The sequence below is a fragment of the Octodon degus genome, unplaced genomic scaffold, assembly GCF_000260255.1.
Source record: "Octodon degus isolate 3935 unplaced genomic scaffold, OctDeg1.0 scaffold00186, whole genome shotgun sequence".
Classification (NCBI taxonomy): Eukaryota; Metazoa; Chordata; class Mammalia; order Rodentia; family Octodontidae; genus Octodon; species Octodon degus.
The window spans coordinates 2,390,605-2,398,857 of record NW_004524762.1 but is presented as its reverse complement, the minus strand read 5'-3'; positions in this window follow the sequence as shown (position 1 = coordinate 2,398,857).

Sequence of the window (8,253 nt, the reverse complement as noted above, 5' to 3'; positions counted from 1 at the left end):
TAACAGCTACCACATAACCAAGTGATCACTTTTTATGTCAAAGGAACTAAGGCAAAGGCTTCTTTCCTAAGCCATAATGTTCTTTTTTTTTTTTTTTTTTTTTTTTTTTCAAAGCTTTATTCCCAAGGGGCTCAGTCCTTCATGGCAGCTGCCCTCCTCATGGAGGCCAGCATGTTGCTCAGCTCCTCGTGCTTCCTCTTGGCATGGATGTGCGTCCCCACCCTTCTGTTGAGGAACTCGAGGACGCGCTTGTCTTTGGGGACCTTCAGCAGCTCCATGGTGCGCAGCTCTAGGGGGTGAAGCCGCACACCTCCCGGATCATGTCCCGCATGAGCTTGGTGTGTTTGGTGAGACTTCCGCGGGGGCTGCGGCTGTGCCTCGGGTTGCTCCCATTCTTAGTCACCTTGAGGCTCTTGTTGAGGCCCACAGCCATGGGGTAGCGGAGGGCCATGGCTACTCTTCTTCGAAGGTTGCTGTGGCAGAAGGTGTTCTTAAATTTTAAAGTCAAACTTCTCACAACCATCTACTGTCTTAGCCATAATCAATGCTATTATCTATCGCTTATTGTATTTTATGGTAATCCTGCCTTGCATATTTCAACGAGTCTTGTTTCTTTTACGCTGCTCAAAATCCAAGTCAGGGATGTTGCACCTGCCTGTCACTGCGGTCGTCGGATAATCACCCCCTCTCATGCAGCAGTTTATCAGCACTCATTTTAAAATCATACTCCGCTGACCACAGGCAACCCATCCACCTATTACTTTTGCTTGGATTTCCCTTCTGTACACACATTAAGTTTAATCATACTTGTTTATTGCTTCAAATCATTTATCATTTGAAAATGATCCTGTTCTCTTATTTTCTCGGATGAGTCACTGATATTTATCATTTTCATGCTTTACTGCCTCTTCACAAAAGGATAATAAATTAAATCGATTCTCATATAAATTAATCTATTCTTCAGGTTAGTCTGTAAGTAAAAGCAGAATGTCAGTATTGTTAAGCTGATGTTTTTATCTTGTCTAATCCATTTCAGTAAGTGATAAAACCTCTAATTCCTTTGATTTATTAATTATTAAAATGTTATTAACTGTTATTATAAAACTTTATTAAGTTAGTGGTTCCCCGGAGAATTTATTATTGGATTCTTGTCTCCAGAATTCGTGCACTGAAGGCTTGTTGCCACTAGATGGTGCTACTGGGAGGCAATAGAAATTTTAGAAGCCCGCGTGCAAGCGCAGGAAGCCCTCTTGCGTTGCATGGTTCCGAAGAGTCCATCAGAACCCCAAAGCTCTTCTTCTCATTCTATTCCCTTCCTGCCCACATGGCATGCGTACCTTTGCTGTAAGGTGCTCGGTAACCCTTCTGAGTTCTGCTTCTTCACTTCAAACCTAAGGGCAACAGGGCCAGATGGCCATGAATGCAAACAACTCAGGTGAGGAGACAGTAAGCGCATCCTCTTCTAAGTTGTTTATCTCTGGTATTTTGTTGCAATGACAAATCGCTAATGACTAAGGTCAGTACAAGAACCTGACTCACTGCTGTGACTACTTACCGCAAAGCTGACAGTCCTTCAGAACTGGTTTGTGGGAAGTGTTTAGAAAAATACAGAGAAGGGGGCCAGAGAATCCTTAGGATTTATTTATTTATTTGTGTGTGTGGCCAGCTCAGCCCACCAGGGGGCGGGGCGGGCTGGCACGTGGTGCTGGGGGATTGAACCGCGGTCCCTTTGTTTTTGCTAAGCTTGTTCTAAGTAGGTGCTTTAGACCACTGAGCCATCTCACCAGCCCCAATCCTTAGGATTTAGTGATTGGAGCTTAATGGGTGACTCTGTTGAGAATTTAGGAGACTAAAAGGCAGAAAAGAATGTGACCAATAAAAACGGCGCTCGTGAAATTTTAGATGGAAATGAGAAATAAGGATTTTCTTGGGAGTTTACTAGGAGCTATTCATGTTACATTCTAGTGAAGAATTTGTCTACATTTAGCCCATGCTCTGAGGCTTGATGTAAGTTTGGGTTCAAAGTGACAGATTAGTTTATCTGGCAGAGAAACTCAGCATTTAGCCTGTGACATGGCATCCCTGGCTGCTTTTAGCCAAATTTACTTTCAAAATCATGGAAGTACATTTGTTACAGTTCAGTAACATCTGAGAAACTTACAGTTTGGCCAGAAATGAAGCATTTGTAAGGTGAGGCCGAGAAAGCTGTGAATGCTAAGGAAAAGTGACAGGAAAAAGAAGCCAAGTAATATGCATAGCAACAATCGCAAAATAGGCATCTTAGGGACTGGCTAGGACTCATCCACTAGGGGCTCAAGGGTGGAAATTTATGACGCCCCTCTGAAAAACTTTGTATGGAGAAAGGCAGCCCTTAACGTCCTGCTGTATTACAGTCCCATGACTGGGACACACTATCTGACACCCACAAATTGAAAAGCTTTCATTTTGTTCACAGTTTCAGGAGATTTAGTCTATGGTGAATATTCAGTCCATTGTCCAAATATTTCAAGTAGAGGAGGGGTTGTCAGAAGAATACCACTCACCTCATGGTGGCCAGAATCCAAGGCAGGAGACTCCACCAGAGAGGAAGAAGGGATTGGGGGCCAGACATAGACCACGGGGTGACATGACCCACCCAAGTGCACCTTATTCATTCCCAGGTAATTCCCATGCCAGTCAAATTGCAAAGCTTAATGGTAACATGCCATTTCATTTAAACACACGTCTTTAAGCAATACTTAATCTCCAAGTAAAGTTGCATGTTTATGATTCTGCTTCATGCAGTACAGCTGTCCTGCCTATGACTGGAAATGCAATAACCCATTTCCCAAAGTCTCAACAGTTTCAGTATTGGCCAAAATCCCAAGTTCAGAATGGTAGACCTGACACTGTACATGTGATGTTGGGTTTTCAGGCATGTGGAACACAAGACTCATGAATTCTTCCACCCAGACTTCCAAAGAAAACAGGCTTATCATATGATGCAGAGTAAAAGTGTAAGGGGATGTCTCTGAGTGGGCTTATATTTAAGGGTATGAAAGTGACATTGAAGCTACAATGGAGACCCCAGGAATTTAGGTGCAAGACATGGAGAATGTTCACAGAGTTAGGCTGCAGGCAATGAGTAGAGCCAGCCCAAGACAGTGACCACATGGGCTGCAGCCCACAAGGTTATATGGAATGCAGTTGCCAGAGGTGAGCCAAATGTTTAATACAGAACTATAAGATTTAATTTTTTTTTCCTGCTGAGTTTTGGTCTTCTTTTGATTAATCTACTAATGGACTCCTAATTTCAGTCACATTATTTAGGAGATTGTTGAGAGTTTAAGAAGTGAGTCTGGTTGGAAAAAAATAGACATGTGGAGCTGTAGTCAGTGAGACTGAAGAAGTGGTCCAAGGCCTGGTACACCCTTCCTGACCTAGCTTCCGGGAGCTCCTGCCCTGCTCTGAATGTCTGGAACACCAAGGAGGAAGGGTGCCTGAGCAGGTCAATGGCACTCTTGTCCACGGTCTCCTGGGATAAAGCACAAAGCTCCCCATGGCTTCCTCATGCGAATCTTCAAGCAACAGAAGCCCTACCTTCATCTGCAAACATGCAACGATGTCCTGGTTCATTTGAACTGCTTACTGTTTATTCCTCAGTTATCAGAAAAGGCCAGGATGAATGGTTGTGAGAATAAGTATGTGATCATTGAGAATAATCGTGCAATGGCTGTAGCAAAGGTAATTCTAAAAAAGAGCAGAGGTTGGAAGTCAAAAAACATGTTATTGAAAATTATATGTTGGCTTATTCTAATTGGTGTATTGCAACACTGCAAACCCTGGAAAGAAAACATTCATTCAGAGACATAAAAATGTAAGGAACTGTTTTGAACAATTATATGTCACCTAATTATATAATCTTGAAGAATGGATAAATTTATAGAAACATGCTATCAAGAGTGAACCAGAAAGACACAGAAAATCTGAATGCATGTGTAAATCAGCAAAGTGCACCAAGTCTCTTCAGAAATCTCTTAACAAGAAAAACCCACACCACACAGCTCCAGGGGTGTATTCTACCAAATTTTCAAAGAATGCCAATCTTTCTTAAATGCTTTCAAAAAATAGAAGCAGGAACTCAATCTGTAAAGTTTCAGTTTCCCTTGCCATAAAATTCTTACATAAAAGAAATGATTTCTACCATTACTTTTAACTCAGCAAAAATAAAAACTTTTGAGAATGCTAACATGAGGAATGTTCTATTATTTGAGTTTCAGAACATTAACTCATACTGTCTAAAGTTCAGGAAATACAGTGTGACTGTAACACTTTCAAGCCCCCTAGCAGCTTTAAGTTTTTCCTTATATGAAAGCCCGACACTGAGTGACCCAGGCATGGTGGTGCACACCTATAATCTCAGCTGTGCAGGAGGCAAAGCTATAGGATTGCAGAGGTAGGGGGAGGGAAGTACCATCTTGAGTTCTGAGTGATGTTCAATTACTGATAGTTCTCAAGCTTCCAATAGAACCACCGATTGTTAACATCAATGAAATCAGATCATCTAGTCAAATTGTAATGTGAGAGTCAGACATCACTAAAATGATCTAATTATGGACTCTTAGGAAGGCATGAATTGAGAGCAAATGCAGGCTAGTATATCACAATATAAAGAAAATGAGTAAATATTACCTATGCATAAAAATATGTGTTTATGATATTAGGAGTTTATTTTACAGCTTTGGTTTAGGAATTTTAACAACCAGTAAGATAACAGGAAGGTTTTTTTTTTTTTATTCTTTATATCACTGGCTCATAAAACATTACATAAAAATAAACCATTTCTTGATTTCAGACAGCGTGGATTTTCCCGCCATATTTTGAGAGCCAGGAGACTCCTTAGTTGTGAAATCCAGATTTCCGATTAAGCCATTTGCTCTTAGTGGGCTTTTGAATCAAGCTTGTCTCTAAGATTTGAGAGCTAAGGCTGCCAAGATGTAAACGAAGAGGAAAAACGTCTTTATCCCTCTTCACAGTACAGTGTAGGACTGTAGTTACAAAGCATCGATGGGTCCGCCCAGAACTGAGGACCACGGGGAGCATTCCCACTCTGTCTCCCCAGGTAAACCTAGAATTTCCTTTTTTGATTTTCTTGAGCTCCAATCCTCCACCAATCAGCCGGTTGCGTCTCTGTAAGCTCCGCCCCCAAAACGGTCCAACAAAAGCTCCAACCTCTGTCTCCGCCCCCCGCCCGCTACCCACCCCCGTCTTCGGCTTCTCTTTCCACCACCTTCCATTGTCAGTCCTCCAGGGTCTGTCCAGCAACGGAGGATTCCTTTGCTTTCATGCTTCTCTTTTGTGTCAGAGAGAACCTTATAAGCATAAGTACTAAAAGTTATTGAAATTTGAAAATAAAGTTAGGATTGAGTGTGCGCTAATTTTCTTTTTACTTACCATTCACAGAGGAATATCGGACTCTCACATATATGTGTTCTAGCTATATTTTATTAGCATTATAAATGCATGTTTGAAATAATTTTGATAATTTTTAAAAATTTATTTATTTATTTATTTATTTGGCAGAACCGGGAATTGAACTCAAGCCCTTGCGCTTGCCAGGCAAGTGCTTATTCTACTGAGCTATCTCCCCGACCCTGATAATTTTTTTAAAAAAGTTCAACCGATATCTATTTTTAAAAATATCTTCCTCATGATGTAAGCAATACATATCTTTCATTAACCCTTGTATACTGAGAGTTTATTTAATCAAATAGTGTAAATGTTAAGACCGCAAGGAGTTTTCAGGTATTTTAGAAAACCTATTAAAATTTTACTTGTAAGTTAAACCATTGAATTTTCTAGTGTAAGATTGTTACATAATAATTAAACTGACTATTGACAGCAATAGCAACAAAAAAGAATTACATCAGTGAACCTATGCCCTAGAACAGTGTGTCTCGTTCTTGCTCCGCTCCCCTCCTCTCCCATTCCTGGTGACCATGCAGGGCCGTGTTTTCTGTCCCCACCTTCGCCAGCTGCTGGTACTGTCCCACAAGTGAACCAGGTGTTAATGCTCAGAAAAGCTGTCCTTGGATTATCTATATTGTGCTACGGAGGCATAATTCTCTAAAAGAAGCGTAGAGGCAATGTTGATTCACTTGCAGGCCGTGGTGCTCCTTAGGAAAGAAGCACAGCGCCAGGTACAGACGCTGGGCAGCGGCGGCCCGGCAGCGGCGCTGGCACCTCAGCAGCTCGCCTTCCTCCCGTGGTGGGAAGGGCGGGAATCCGACTTTCCCTGGCCTTTCATCACTTCACCTTGGGCATTTGCTTCCCCGGATGTATCCAGGCTCTTGCACAGAATTGTGAAACAAATCACAGCGCTAATCCATTTAACTTTTCTAAATTTAATATGCTAAAATGCTTCATTGGACAGAATTCATGCCATGAATTTGGTAATGCAGAGGATCGAACCCACAGCCTCGCACATTCCAGGGAATTTTCTACTAAGAGGCTGTCTCCACTAACCTAAACATACTGTTTTTTTTTTGTTTTTTTTTTTTTTTAACATTTAAAATTAAAATCACTAGGCTATTTTCTTAATAATCATACTATTAGGAATTTGCATTAAGGAACACTTAAAGATGTAACAGATTTTGAAATCAATAAATACATTTTAACAGAAAAATTTCTAAGGATAATACAATTCTACAAACCAATCCTAATCACGTCTCTTTTTTTTTTTTTTTTTTTTTTTTTTTTTGGCCTCTCTTCCTTTCACCTGCCCTCTCTGTTTTGCAGTGCTACAAGTCAGACTCAAGGATCTTGCTCCTTCACAACCCACACTCCAGCGTCTCTTTTATGTCGATTAAGGTGCTAAAAAAAAGAATTAAAATTCTGTTTGCCACTGTTTTCACCTGTGCAGTTATTCCCAACACTCTTCAAGCCTCCTTAATATCACCTGGCAAAGGTGGCTAAGCATAGTGTGTCCCAAGGACTCCCCCTATAAGGAAAAACACAGTAGGTTTCCTTCCCACATTTCCTTTCTGTTCTTTGTACTTTAGCAACACAGAAAATACAGACATTTTCAACCATGCAGATTCTGAATTTTAACTTTCATCATAAAACTTTGCACTCAGTGTCTCAATAAGAATTCTACTATTCATTTTATACTTCATATTCTTTCTAAAAATAGCCTCTATCATACCCTGCTGTCTAACTTACAATACAAACTCAGCTGTTCAGTTTGCCATTTTATAGACTTGCACAAAATAACTATGCTCGGTATACCTAAGAGGAAATCTATAAAACAAACATTTATTGTCTGTAAATTCTGTCAAATCCAGGTGTCTTATATTGCTGGAAGTTAAAACAAAAATATTGCACGTTATTAGGTGCAGAAATTTATATGTAGAAGGCCATTGAAAAAACACAGGGTGCACCAAATCAATGGTATTAAAGTTGAAGACAAACAGAACATTTATAAGTTATGAAAGTTTATTTCAAAGTAAGATGGTCCTGGTTAGGAGTATTATATATTCCTTTAATTCTGTTCATGCAATTATCAGTAAATAATACTATATTATCAAAATAATCAAGGGGGTAGATGCAAGTTTTCAGCACTTACTCTGTGACCCAGACAATGCACACATACACACACACACTTCTACAATTAGTATATTGTGATTCTACAGAGTATGAAACTGAGATGGAGAAAATTTCGGGAAGATATATAACCCAATTCAGTAGTGTATGGTGAAGTCAGTACAACCTTCTAGGGAAACACATTAAAATTTTGCATGTCAAAAAAAAAATTTTTTTTTTTGCATGTCTTAGCCAGAACATAACATTTTGACATGGCTAGTACCCTCTGCCAAGAAAATACTTTGGGGTGCAGACAAGAGTAAAGCTTGAGTTATTGAGACCAGCGTAAGGCCTGTGTTTGGCTCCATTTTTGTTTCTTTACATCAGGTTTTCTTTCTCCTCTCTTTCATTCTCTTCATTAAGCTGGGGATTGCAGGGACTCTTCTCCCAGCATGCTGGGAACTCCTCTAGGCTGTTGTTCCATTCTGTTTTGTAGCCACTTGTCTTCTACCCTCAGGGCCTGCCTTATTTGCCATCTTTTTGTTTGTTAGACTTTGAAATTAACCTAGTCTCTTTTTTAGTTTCTGTTCTGTTACTTTGTTATTCTTTTTGGAAATTGACCTGTTCTTCACTTACCCTAGTTTTTTAAATGGCTTTTCTTTCTTTCTTTCTTTCTTTTTTTTAATCTTTTTT